This window comes from Henckelia pumila, chromosome 1 (genome assembly GCF_033568475.1).
Source record: "Henckelia pumila isolate YLH828 chromosome 1, ASM3356847v2, whole genome shotgun sequence".
Taxonomy (NCBI): domain Eukaryota; kingdom Viridiplantae; phylum Streptophyta; class Magnoliopsida; order Lamiales; family Gesneriaceae; genus Henckelia; species Henckelia pumila.
Window position 1 is genome coordinate 109,387,610 of NC_133120.1, and position 14,604 is coordinate 109,402,213.

Here is a 14,604-nt window from a genome sequence, read left to right on the forward strand (position 1 = left end):
CACTCGTGGAGTTGGAAGAAAATTATACACTCTTTGAAAATGGCTAGTAAAGCAGACAATCAAATAACCTAATATTGAAAATAAGATAGGATGATTTACAAAGAATAAACCCATTTTTTTTGTTTTTTTGTTTTTTTGTTTTTTTGTTTTTTTTTTTTTTTTTTGCTTGGCTGCAAAATTGTTTTTACATAATCAAATACCTCCAATAAACTTTGAAAATGTAACATTTTTTTTTCAAAGTTTATTTATTTTTTTATTTTTTATGAGGTAAATCTATTACATTAATAATTATAGTAGAGATATTAATACTCTACATCTTTACAATCAAACTTCAAACAACTTTGCAGCCAATTTTCAATTTTTTTTTCTTTTTTTTTTTTTTTAAAATGGGTTTAATCTAGTAATCAACCATTTCTTAATAATCAATAAAAGCTTATAAGTTGTTTTCTCAATTCTTACCCCTCACTCACAAAATTTATGTGAGTAACTATTGCACTTTTACAAATTAATTCCCTCAATTATACATGTTATTATTTATTCAATCAATATCACTTTAATTATATACTCATAAAAGTTTTAAAAAATATGTATTTGAAAACACACAATTATATATTATTTATAACTTATATCCCATCAATTATATATTTTTTATTAAATTGATAAAAAGAATAATAAATAAACATCTATACAAAAAGACTTCATTTTCTTAGTAGTTTGCAATTTAAATATATACGGAATATTAAAATCTAATCTATTGTGATAAAATGATAAATAAAAACTAATGCGTGTCAGGAGTTTTTGACTCCTTACTCTGCCATTGAAAAAGAAAAATAATATTATTATAGAAATATATTTTTTTTAAATTTTAAATTTTTTTTTTTTTTTTTTTTTTTTTAGAGATAAACCCTCCCTCAAACCTGAATATGACATTGTTTTTAATTTTTTTTTTTAAGAAAAATAAAGAGTACATGATGAAAGAGATATCACCTGGAATTATTGAAGATGAGGAACAAACACAAACCATTTCATGACATGTTGAATCAATGATCCAGTTTTCTTTTCTTACTGGTTGGTTGAGACCAATTGATCTTTGTTATAGCTGAATCAGGTTGATGAACAAAAGCTTGGAGATCATCAATTAATTGGTCTTCATTCGAAGCAGAGATGAGCATCCTTCGTGAATTTTCTGAAATAAAATTTTGTTCCACGGCTACATCGAGAAAAGTCAACAAACCATCATAATAGTTATTGATATTCAACAAGCCAACAGGTTTATTATGGATATTAAGTTGTGCCCAAGAAACAACATGAAAAATTTCTTCTAAAGTACCAAAACCACCAGGTAAGGCAATAAAAGCATCAGAATTTTCTATCATTTTAGTTATTCTCTCGTACATTGATGAAACTTTCAACTCTTCCCCAACCGTAACACCTGTAATATTTCCTTCAGCTAAAGCTGTAGGAATAATACCCAAAACCTGACTACCTCCAAGATGAGCTGCTGTTGAAATAGATCCCATTAACCCTATATTTCCTCCTCCGTAAACCAAGTGAATTTTTCTCTCTGCTAACTTCTTTCCAAGATTAATTGCTGCATCAACAAATATTTCATTCTTTCCAGTATTAGAACCACAAAAGACACAAATATTTTTCAATTTTTGTGAAGAAGATCCTGTCATGTTTTTTTCTTTTCTTTTAAAAAATATAGAGAGAGTTGAGTGATTTTATAAGGAAAACAAGGAATAAGACAGAAATAGGAATACAGATGTGAACAAAATGATAAAAATAGTAAAAAAATAATAATATATAATAATAACATGCATGCGTATAAACAGTGATGTGATTGTGGCTCACAGTGTTCCTTCAATATTTATGAGTCGAGGGTTGGCTTACCATCCAATTTTCTTATAAATTGGCAAATAGGGTCTTTTTTAGTCAGATTCCCAAGACCATCACCATGACGCTGCGCTTGGAATAGTTTCCATAAACGGAGAAGTTGACCTTTTACATCTCCACTAGAATGCGTCTCAAGAGTCAATGAGATATCATCCAATGACTCTTTACTCAGCCCATTCTTAATGAAATCAATTTTATCTTCTCTATTTGTGGAAACATATCCCAAAGATCTGCATTGTCTATTACAAGTCCATCTGGCACAATTATGACAAACATCTAACCTTTTAGCCCTTCTTTTCTTCGCATAGGTACTTTTTCCTAGTCCAGACATATTTCGAACAAGTAAGAATTTTGGAACTTCACCACCTAATCGAACCTTGGCTTCAATTATAAGACGAATATCCTCCGGGATTCCTTTTTGCATAAGCATTCTCAATCTTTCACATCTGCCTTCATAAATCATTCTCAGAACTTTTTTAGAAACAGATGGAAAATATTTACCAAGTTTTTTGATATCTTCATCCATAATATATATTTATATATATATATATTCAATTATTTTGGGAAATTGAAATAAAACCGACTGAAAGTAGTCACGGAGTACCGTTATCCGCCACTTAACCGGGAAGTGAACTCAATTCTGCAAAAATAAAATAAAAATATAAGTAACAATTAAGTTGGATCATATAAAGGCATAAACTCTTCATTAAGAACTTCATTTTCTATAAACGGTTTAAGTCTTTGCCCATTAACTTTAAATACATTATTATTTTTAGGATTTTCAACATCAACAGCACCATTAGGATAGACAAATTTAACAATAAATGGTCCAGACCATCGCGATCTAAGTTTTCCTGGAAACAAATGCAAGCGAGAATTATAAAGTAAAACTTTTTGTCCGATTTCAAAAGATTTTCTCATAATATTTTTATCATGAAATGCTTTTGTTTTATCTTTATAAATCTTTGCATTTTCATATGCATCATTTCTTAATTCTTCTAGTTCATTTAATTGCAATTTTCTTGATTTAGATGCATCATCTAAATTAGTATTAAACGCTTTAATTGCCCAATAAGCTTTATGTTCAATTTCAACAGGTAAATGACAATGCTTTCCAAAAACTAATCTATATGGTGACATCCCCAATGATGTTTTAAATGCAGTTCTATATGCCCATAATGCATCACTTAATCTTAAAGACCAATCTTTTCGATTTGGATTGACTGTTTTTTCCAAAATTTGTTTTATTTCTTTATTTGCAAGTTCAACCTGACCATTCGTTTGAGGGTGATATGGAGTAGAAACTTTATGTGTAATACCATATTTTCTTAACAACGAAGAAAATGATTTATTTATAAAATGACTTCCCCCATCACTTATTATAGCTCTAGGTATTCCAAATCGACTAAAAATATTTTCTTTCAAAAATTTTATCACAACTTTATGATCATTAGTTCTACATGCAATTGCTTCAATCCATTTTGAAACATAATCGACAGCTACTAAAATATAAGTGAATCCAAAAGATAATGGAAATGGACCCATAAAATCTATTCCCCAACTGTCAAATATTTCAATAATCATGATTGGATTTAAAGGCATCATGTTTCGTTTTGAAATTGAACCCATTTTCTGACAATTTTCACAAGATTTGCAAAATGAATGTGTATCTTTGAATAAAGAAGGCCAATAAAATCCACATTGAAAGATTTTTGCAGCTGTTTTCTTTGACGAAAAATGACCTCCACATGCCTCAGAATGACAAAATTTAATGACACTACTTACCTCATTGTCGGGTATGCATCGTCGAAAAATTTGATCAGGACAATACTTAAACAAATAAGGATCATCCCAATAAAATTTTTTGACCTCTTTCAAAAATTTATTTTTATCTTGTGAACTCCAATGAGAAGGCATTTTATTTGTCACAAGAAAATTTACAATATTAGCAAACCAAGGCATAGTAGTAGCATAAAATAGTTGATCATCCGGAAAATTTTCATTTATTGGTATTTCATTTTGAGATGATTCAAAAATTAGTCTTGATAAATGATCGGCTACTACATTTTCTTTTCCTTTTTTATCTTTTATTACAAGATCAAATTCTTGTAACAACAAAATTCATCTTATTAATCTTGGCTTAGCATCTTGTTTATTTGATAAATATTTTATGGCAGAATGATCAGTGTAAACAATAGTAGTAAAACCAATTAAATAGGATCGAAATTTATCTAATGCAAACACTACTGAAAGTAATTCTTTTTCAGTTGTTGAATAATTGATTTGAGCACTATTTAATGTTCTACTTGCATAATAGATCACATAAGGTTTACCTTCTTTTCTTTGTCCTAACACGGCTCCTACAGCATAATCACTTGCATCACACATTAATTCAAATGGTAAAGACCAATCAGGAGATTGTAAAATAGGTGATGTAGTTAAAAGATTAATTATTTTTTTAAAAGCAGTTTCACATTCTTGAGTCCATTCAAATTGTGCATCTTTTGTTAAAAGATTTGAAATTGGTTTCGATATTATGCTAAAATTTTTTATAAATCTTCTATAAAATCCCGCATGACCCAAAAATGATCGAATTTCTTTTATCGTGTTTGGTGATGGTAAATTAGCAATAACATCAACCTTAGCTTTATCAACTTCAATTCCTTTTTCAGATATGACATGCCCTAACACAATTCCGGATTTAACCATGTAGTGACATTTTTCCCAATTTAAAACAAGATTTTTTTCTTCACATCTTTTTAAAACTTCTTCCAAATTTTTAAGACAGTTTTCAAATGAGTTTCCAAAAACAGTTATATCATCCATAAAAACTTCCACAAATTCTTCAATCATGTCACTAAAAATACTTAGCATGCATCTTTGAAAAGTAGCCGGGGCATTACATAAACAAAATGGCATTCTTTTAAAAGCAAAAGTTCCGAACGGACAAGTGAAAGTAGTTTTTTCTTGATCTTCTAATGATATTGGTATTTGATAATACCCCGAATACCCATCAAGAAAACAATAATAAGGATTACCTGCCACTTTCTCTAAAATTTGATCTAAAAATGGTAACGGAAAGTGATCTTTTCTAGTTGCATCATTTAATTTTCTATAATCAATGCACATACGCCAACTAGATGGAATCCTAGCTTGTAATAATTCTCCCTTTTCATTTTTTATAACAGTGATGCCTGATTTTTTTGGTACTACTTGTGTTGGACTTACCCATTTACTATCCGAGATTGGATAAATAATTCCGGCATCTAATAGTTTTAAAACTTCATTTTTAACAACTTCTTTCATGTGTGGATTTAATCTTCTTTGTGGTTGTTGATATGTTTTAGCATTTTCTTCCAAATGAATTCTATGTGTGCAGATTAAAGGATTTATACCTTTTATATCTTGCAAAGTCCATCCAATTGCATTTTTGTGTTTTTTAAGTAGTGTTATTAAATCTTCTTCTTGTTTTGGTAAGAGGGTAGAAGATATTACAATAGGATATGTTTGATTTTCACCAAGAAAAGCATATTTTAGTTCTATTGGCAAGGGTTTTAATTCAAGTTTTGGATGATCATTTTCTTTTACTTCTTCAAGTTCATTAATTTCTTCAAATAAATTTGATTTAAAAACATTTTTTGAATCAAAACTTTCCACTAAACAAACTTCAGATTGTTGATTTAAGTTTTCTTGGTGTATATTTTCTTCCACAATTGTTTCTATTGCATTATCATCTTCATCTTCATTAATACTTGGTTGTTTACATAAATTGAACACATTAAGTTCTAAAGTCATATTTCCAAAAGACAATTTCATTATTCCATTTCGACAATTAATTAAAGCATTTGAAGTTGCTAGAAATGGACGTCCCAATATTACTGGAATTTCGTTATGTACTTCTATTGGTTGTGTATCCAAGACAATAAAATCCACAGGATATATGAATTTATCGACTTGAACTAACACATCTTCTACGATACCTCTAGGTATTTTGATTGACCTATCGGCTAGTAAAAGAGTAACAGATGTAGGTTTTAAATCTCCCAACTTAAGCTTTTCATAAACTGAATAAGGAATTAAATTCACACTTGCTCCCAAATCTAACAAAGCTTTTTTAATTTTATTTTTTCCAATAATACATGAAATTGTTGGACAACCGGGATCTTTATATTTCAAGGTAGAATTATTTTGAATAATAGAGCTTACTTGCTCCGTTAAGAATGCTTTCTTCTTTACATGCAATTGTCTTTTTACAGTACATAAATCTTTTAAAAACTTTGCATAAGAAGGAACTTGTTTAATAGCATCTAATAATGGAATATTTATTTTTACTTGTTTAAAAACTTCATAAATATCAGAATCATTTTTTTGTTTTTTATTATTTACTAATGCATGAGGAAAAGGAACATGTTTATTTATTTTATCATCAATTTTCTTAATCTTAGGACTCAAAGTATCATCTTTCTCGAAAGTATCAAGATTTTCATCCTTACTCTTTGAGTTTGACTGATCTTTGTTTTCATCACTATATGGATCATTAACTATTTTACCACTTCTAAGAGTAATAACAGATTTTACTTGATCAAATTTTTCTTGATTTTGATTTTTAGGATTAGGTTGTGGTTGAGATGGAAATTTTCCTTTTTCATGAATATTAAGTGCAGATGCAAATTTTGCAAGAGTTTCTTTCAAATCATTCATAGATTGAATGTTTTGAATATTGATAGACTCTTGCTTTTGAATGTATGCATGAATTTCATCTTCAAAATTTTTTCTTGGAGGTGGAATATAAGGAGCATAACCTTGATGATTTTGGTTATTTTGAAGAGGTTGTTGTGAAGGTTGTGCATTATTATCGTTCCTCCAACTAAAATTGGGATGATTTCTCCAACCAGGATTGTATGTTTGTGAAAAAGGATCTAATGTTGGTTTTTTAAAATTGTTAACATAATTGGCTTGTTCATGGAGACATTCTTTAAATGAAGGCAAAGTAGGACAATTTTTTGTAAGATGATCATGTGTGTCACATATATGACAAACAATTTCTTGAACACTTTTTAATTGATCACTCTTTTTCATTTCTAATGAATCGATTTTTCTTGCTAAAGATGCAAGTTTAGCTTGAACATCTACATCATCTTTAAGATGATAAATACCACCTCCATTTGTTGAATTATTGGTTTTACTTGGTGGTTCAATTGAGCCTATATTATCCCAATTTTGAGCATTTTCTGCTAATGACTCCAAATATTCCATAGCTTCATTTGGGTTTTTATCTTCAAAAGTTCCATTACACATGAATTCTATCATTTGCCTATCTTTAGGTATTAAACCTTCATAAAAGTGAGAAATTATTCTCTATATTTCAAAACCATGATGTGGGCATGTATTAAGTAACTCTTTATATCTATCCCAACATTGATAAAATGTTTCCCCTTGTTTTTGAGAAAAAGTTGTAATTTGTCTTTTAAAAGAGTTTGTTCTATGGGAAGGAAAAAACTTTTTTAGAAATTGTTGTTGCATTTCTTCCCATGATCTTATTGAACTTGATCTCAAATTTTGCAACCATGTTTTAGCTTTATCTTTTAAGGAAAAAGGGAAAAGCTTTAATCGAACAGTATCCATGCTACAATTTTGATCATTATAAGTGTTGCAAACCTCCTCAAATTCTCTTAAATGCAAATATGGATTTTCAGAATCTAAGCCATGAAAATTTGGTAAAAGTTGAATGACTTGTGGCTTAAAATTGAAATTAGATGCATCAGGAGGAAAAACTAAACAAGATGGTGTACTAGTTCTTATTGGATTCATATGGTGCCTAAGTGTTCTTGGTTGTTCATGTTCTTGATGATGATGATTATTATTATTATCATCTTGATTATTAGAATTATCGTCCATGTTTAAAATATTTTCAGTTACTCGAACAAGTCTACCACTTTGTTTACGACTCCAAACAATCATACAATAAAAAACAACATACTATTTACATAATAACAAAATTAAACTTAATTTATACCTCCCCGGCAACGGCGCCAAAAACTTGCTACAACTTAAATTGTAATTCACCCAAGTGTAGGTTGTCTGCAAGTAATATACTCGTGAGTACGAGATCGATCCACGGAGAGGATGTTGTAAGTTTAATTTTAGCAATAATATATTATAGATGAAAATATTATTATAAAACTTCAAATACACAAATTATAAAATTGTCAAGGTTTCAAAGGTTCATTGTTGGTTTATTTAAGATTGCTTAATAAAAATAAATAAAAGAAACTAAAATAAAAATAAACATAAAAGAACAATGAAATATTTAAACAAGTATATCATATAATATAGTTCCCACTATATTAATATCAGATTAACCGATATTTAATACATGGTACCCATAATATATATATAGATGAATAAATATAAACATAAAAAGAACAATTAAATATTTAAACAAGTATATCATATAATATAGTTCCCACTATATTAATATCCACCGATATTTAATACATGGTACCCATAATATATATATAAATGCATAAATATAAATTGACATAAAAGTAAATGTTAGATCAAATCACAATATTTTATTTAGAACAACCGGCAGAGCCACGCTATCGTCTAAATAAAATATATGACTTTATGTTAGATGCGATAAAGTAAATGTTAGTTGCGGAAAAGTAAAAGTTAGATGCGAGAAAGTAAATGTTAGTTGCGGAAAAATAAATGTTAGTTGCGATAAAGTAAAAGTTAGATGCGATAAAGTAAATGTTAGTTCAAATCACAATATATTATTTAGAACAACCGACAGTGTCACGCTATCGTCTAAATAATATATATGACTTTATTATAAATAGATACATATATTTATAGTATATAATTATTGTAGTAATTATTGTATCATATTTGACAACAAATCAAGGTAACCACATTCAAGGTACCAAGCATTTGATGTAAATAGATAACAACAAATCATCCAAAATTATACCTACAAATAAAGATCAATTAGTAAAAATAAAAATAGAAAAGAAAAGAATATACAAAATATAGACAATCTTACTTGACCAACAATGAAACCTTTTCACCTTGACATAAAAAGATTTAGCTTTCCATGAACATGAAACTCAAGAATAAAGATAAAAGAAATTTCATACTTGAACTTGAGAAACTTGCACACTCAAACTTTTATTCTCACACACACAATATTTATTTTACAAATGAAGAATTCTCTACACTCTTGCACACTACAAAGCTTATACAACACATCTATTTATAGGCCAAATGAGAGGAAGAGTCCAAGGCTCATTAAATGTGAAATAGTAAAGTTGGTGGGTGCTTGTCTCCTTGAATGTCAATACCATGACCCAACTTTAATTGGCATGTTTGATGCCTTAGACCACCGATTCAGCCTTTCTTTTCAACATAGAACACGTAGGATATTTTGTGTAGATGTGTTTGGACAACTCATTCACCCCTTTTGGATAAAATATGAAATACTTATGATATTTTTACTCCAAGCTGGTCATAGTAAAAGTAAATCTATCTCCATTTTGATGTTTTATTATTTTGATCATCTTAATGAAGTTTTTGGAATTTCTTGTCTTCTACAAAGTTGAAGATGCCTCTTTTGTGATTCTACAGGTTTTGAGATTACTCCATTATGACCACTGTAGCTTGAGTAATTTTATTTTTACCAAACCTGCGCAAACCGTAAAATACAACATTTTAGTAAAACATTTAAATATAAACACATAACACTAAAATAATACAACTTCATAATTTTAATTAAACTTAAATTTTAAAACACACTTTTTAACATATAAATAATTACAAATTTTAAGTTTCATCACTATGTATATAAAATACAATTAAAAATAATCAAAGAACTCACTTAAGAACATTATCTGAAATAAACATTTAAAAAACGAACCATTTGAAATCCTCAAAACTCATCTTTAAAAGATTGACAATTCAAATAATTAAATCATTACTCTTAAACATCGTACATAAAATATTGTAACAATATGATATAAATAAGCATAGGTAAATCTTTTTGCTTTAAATACATCAGAGCTTCTGAACTATCGTGTCATATAATGACTTCGCCTCTTGGACTCTTCAGCCATGCTACCAGAGCTTTTTAAATCAAAACCATCTGCATCATTCAAGTATAGTGAGTCTAAAGGACTCAGCAAGATTAAAATATACATATCGATGTCATTATAGCTTCAAAATAATTTAAACTTAAAATGACTTGAGCATACATAACATGATACCTTGAACTTGAAGAATTTTAACGTAAACATCATGGAACTTTAAACTTAAAATCTTGAATATTAACTTCAAAACTCTTAAAAGATGCAAGGAACTTGAACATAGACATCAACTTACTTAACTTTAAATCTTGAAAGTAGATTTCATGCATTTTCTCAAACCTTTACCATTTCATTCTTAAATAAACATTTGCACTAACATCTAATGAAAATCATGCAACTTGGACAAACATCAAACCGTGAACATAAACCATGAACATAACATAAAAACTTATCATTTTGGGGTCATGAATTATGTAAAATTGTGGCAACCTTCATAATGGGCACATTCGTAGTTCCTGTTGATCAACAAACATCTCTTTCTTTTCGGAGGCCCCTCCGGAGCTCATCCCGGAGTACCTAACCCGTACATTGAGCCATATGGCATTACACCCCATAACATTTGTTCATTCATTTTCGGAGGCCCCTCCGGAGCTCATCCCGGAGTACCTAACCCGTACATTGAGCCATATTTGGAAAGGTCCCTCTGGAGCCCAAACCAAAGTACCAGTCCCATATTGCCACCACAAAGACACATAAAACATCAAAATCTTTTCATGCATCAACATTTCATATCATGCTTCATCATCATTAATTCATGTCTAATCATTTTATCATTTTATCATAACTTATCATCGTATCATCATAACATATCATTTCATTATGAAGCATCATCATATCATCGTAATTTCCTTCATAAACTTTCATTCATGAACATAAAACTTTACTCAATAACTTCATGCATGTCATAGATGATAAAAATCATACTTTCATATTGAACATAGGTTTCATGAATGAAACTTAGACATGTACATGCATCACATAACATAATCGATCCACGTAAGTCATTCTTGAGTTAAAACTTAAAGCTTTTTGCATAGAAACTCTTAAATATATTTTGGAAGTTTTAAAAGATCATAACCATGAATTTATGACCCTAAAATAACCTAAAAAAAACTTCAAATCAGAAGGCCATGCACGGGGGCGCGCATTCTCTGCTGATGGGTCTGCTTGTTCATTCTTAAACTCTATTTTGCAGTCGGAATTTGGAAAAGTAGTAAACATGAAAATTTTAACCCTTGATCTTGCTTTCTAATGCCGAAATTTCACCTTAATTGGAATTTTCAGTAAAAAGTTATGCTCATTCTCCCGAGATGTGTCACTGCCGAAAATTCAAACCACTCGACACACTTACGGGTGATTTTGGCCAATCTTCCAAAATGATTTTGACAAAACTCAAAACACAAAAGTTGCAGATAAATAAGTTATTTTTCAAATAAAATTGGTCTCATATCATTGGATCAATACACTAATTTTTATCCTCAAAATCATAACAAGTATCGGTAATCCGGTGCCACCGAACACAACTTCAACACTTCAAACTTCAAACATAAACTTCTTTTACCCAAAATCCTAACTACATAAATCATCAAAACTCATTTTCTTGTAATTTAACATGGATTAACTAACTTCAAAACACTAAAATCTTACATGATTTTGCTTCAAAACTTTTAAACCGTAACTACCATCAAAATTGCTCAACTTCTTCAAAATCTCAAAAATTCATTTTATTTCAATTAAACATAAATTTCTCACCTTTAAAACTTCCAATAACATCATAATCTTCAAAAGAATCATTATTTTCTACACATCTATCAAAAACTTGTCAAGAACGACCACACTTCACAATTTCAATAATTCATAACTTGTTACTCGTAATTTCATGCTTCTTCAAAATCATAAACCATTAAAACATGCACATAAGCATAAATTTTCATATTAAAATAATTATAAATCTTTAATGGGTTTCAAAATCTTAAAATACTTGTTGAAAAACTTGACTTAACCATAGATGGAGTTGATCCGGATTCTTGGCTACGAGCTAACCCTTGAACGAACGAAAATTTGGAAGCTTAACTCACCTTGGATGCAAGAACAGTAGGGGAAACCAATGAGAAGAAGAAGGTATTCAGAAATGGTGAAGGGAAACGTGTAGTGGGATGGGGAGAAGTCAATGAAAAGGAGACAAAACATTTAAGGGGGTGGGGAACTTGGTGGTTAAGTGTGGGGATACGGGTTGATAGATAGGATAATGTTCCATTAATACGTCTCGTGTGTCTACTATTAAAAACACAGTCAACACACGTCTCTGACTCGACTGATAAAAATATTATCTCCCCAATCGCCTATCAAAAGCATATAAATATTATACTTAAAAAAATACTCGTAAAAATATTATATATCACCTCGTTCGTAGGTTAGCCTCATCCCGTAAGTCTCAAATCAAACTCGACCTGAAATCGTTAACTCAATCGAGAACGTTAAAATAAGATAGATATAAATCATAAAATCATTTAATCTAATCATAATTTAAAGAATTTAAAGAATATAAACCATTAAATCAAGTATAACCATTTAAATCATGAATAATAAAATGAAATAACTTAAAAAATAATTTAACACAATAAAACATTTAAATGATAAAAGTGTTTAAATCATAACTATCAAATGGAATAGATTAAAGTTCATTTAAAATTCCTTTGAAAATCATGAATAATACAATTAAATAACTTAAATCTATTAAATTCATTAAATAAATTGTGAATGGACTTATGAATTTTTTGGATATTACAGAGAGGGCATACAGCTGGTGCTCCTGAAGAAGGATTTAAAGGTGGTGACCCTTTTTCATGGCTTGGAGGAGGTGAAGGATGGTCCGCTGGAGGAACATCTTCTCCTTTGGAAAATAGCTTTGGAGAATGAAATAGACATTGTAAATGGTGTTTATTAATAAAATATGCTATTTTTTTTTTTGTATATGGTGTTATTTTTTTTATGTCTGTTATATGCCTAAGAGATAAACTGCAAAGAATTAACAATATTCCCCCTTAATATATGCTTATACCAAGGTAAATAGATAAAGAGAGTTTTTAAAACATCTTAAACAAGTATTAATGTTTTTGAGAATTGTTCAGTTTAGGTCATGCTAAACTGTTTAGAAAATTTTCAACGTATAAACTAAGTTTAAGTTAATTCAATAAGTCCTAAAATATTTCGAAAGTAAGAAAACTTAGACTCTGGGAGTGGTTTGGTGAAGATGTCAGCAGTTTGTTGCTCCGTTTATATATGCTCCAGTCGGATATTCTTCTTGAGTGCATGATCACGGATAAAATGATGTCTAACTTCGATATGCTTTGTTCTTGAATGAATAATAGGGTTGTAAGTGATTGCAATTGTGCTGGTATTATCACAGAATATTGGTGAATCCTGTTGTTCAATTCCATAATCCCTCAACTATTGTTGAATCCAGAGCAGTTGAGCACAGCAACTTCCTGCAGCCAAGTACTCAGCTTCTGTTGTAGAGGTCGCAATGGATGTTTGTTTCTTGCTAAACCATGAGATCAGTATATCCCCAAGGAATTGACATGATCCACTTGTACTTTTTCTATCCAGTTTACATCCAGCATAATCAGCATCTGAGTATCCAACTAGATTGAAGGAGTTATGCTTAGCATACCACATACCAACATTCTGAGTTCCTTTAAGATACCTTAGTATCCTTTTGCCAGCTATGAAGTGGGACTGCTTAGGATTAGACTGAAATCTAGCACATAAACAAACTGCAAAGACAATGTCAGGTCTACTGGCTGTTAAATAAAGCAATGAACATATTAGACCTCGATACATTGTTGCATCAACTGATATTCCTCCTTCGTCTTTGTCAAGCTTAATTGATGCACCCGTGGGAGTTGTTGCAACTGTGCAGTTTTCCATACCAAAATTTTTGATCAGTTCTTTGGTATACTTAGTTTGGCTTATGAATGTCCCATTTTTCATTTGTCGAACTTGTAATCCAAGAAATAAAGTCAGTTCACCCATCGTGCTCATCTCGAATTTTTCCCACATTAGCTTAGAAAATCTTGTGCATAGTTTGGGTTAGTTGACCCAAAGATAATATCATCAACATATATTGAACTATTAAAATGTGATAACCTTTTGTAAATTTAAATAAAGTTTTATCAACTGTGAAGAAGAAATTTAGTTAAAGTGTCATACCAAGCTCTAGGAGCCTGTTTCAGTCCATATAGAGCTTTGTTTAAATGGTATACATGGTCTGGAAATTGATGATTTGTGAATCCTGGTGGTTGTTCAACAAATACTTCCTCTTGAAGTTTTTCATTTAAAAAAACACTTTTGACGTTCATTTGATAAACTTTGAAATCTTTGAAGGATGCATATGCAAGAAATATTCTTATGGCTTCTAGTCTAGCTACTGGTGCATAAGTCTCATCATAATCAATTCCTTCTTCTTGCCTGCAATCTTGAGCTACTAGCCTTGCTTTATTTCTGACCACAGTTCCTTCTTCATTGAGTTTGTTTCTAAAGACCAAAGAGTGCCAATGACTGA

The 14,604-nt window shown here is 29.9% G+C and overlaps 1 non-coding gene and 1 pseudogene across 1 annotated transcript; one reads left to right on the forward strand and one right to left on the reverse strand.

Annotated features, from left to right (window-relative positions):
• Nucleotides 1-1,870: 1,870 nt before the first annotated feature.
• On the reverse strand, nucleotides 1,871-14,075 carry LOC140872229 (uncharacterized; annotated as a pseudogene).
• On the forward strand, nucleotides 7,265-7,375 carry LOC140876858 (small nucleolar RNA R71). The gene has a single exon (XR_012149090.1). It is a non-coding gene; the product is annotated as a small nucleolar RNA R71 (small nucleolar RNA).
• Nucleotides 14,076-14,604: the final 529 nt, after the last annotated feature.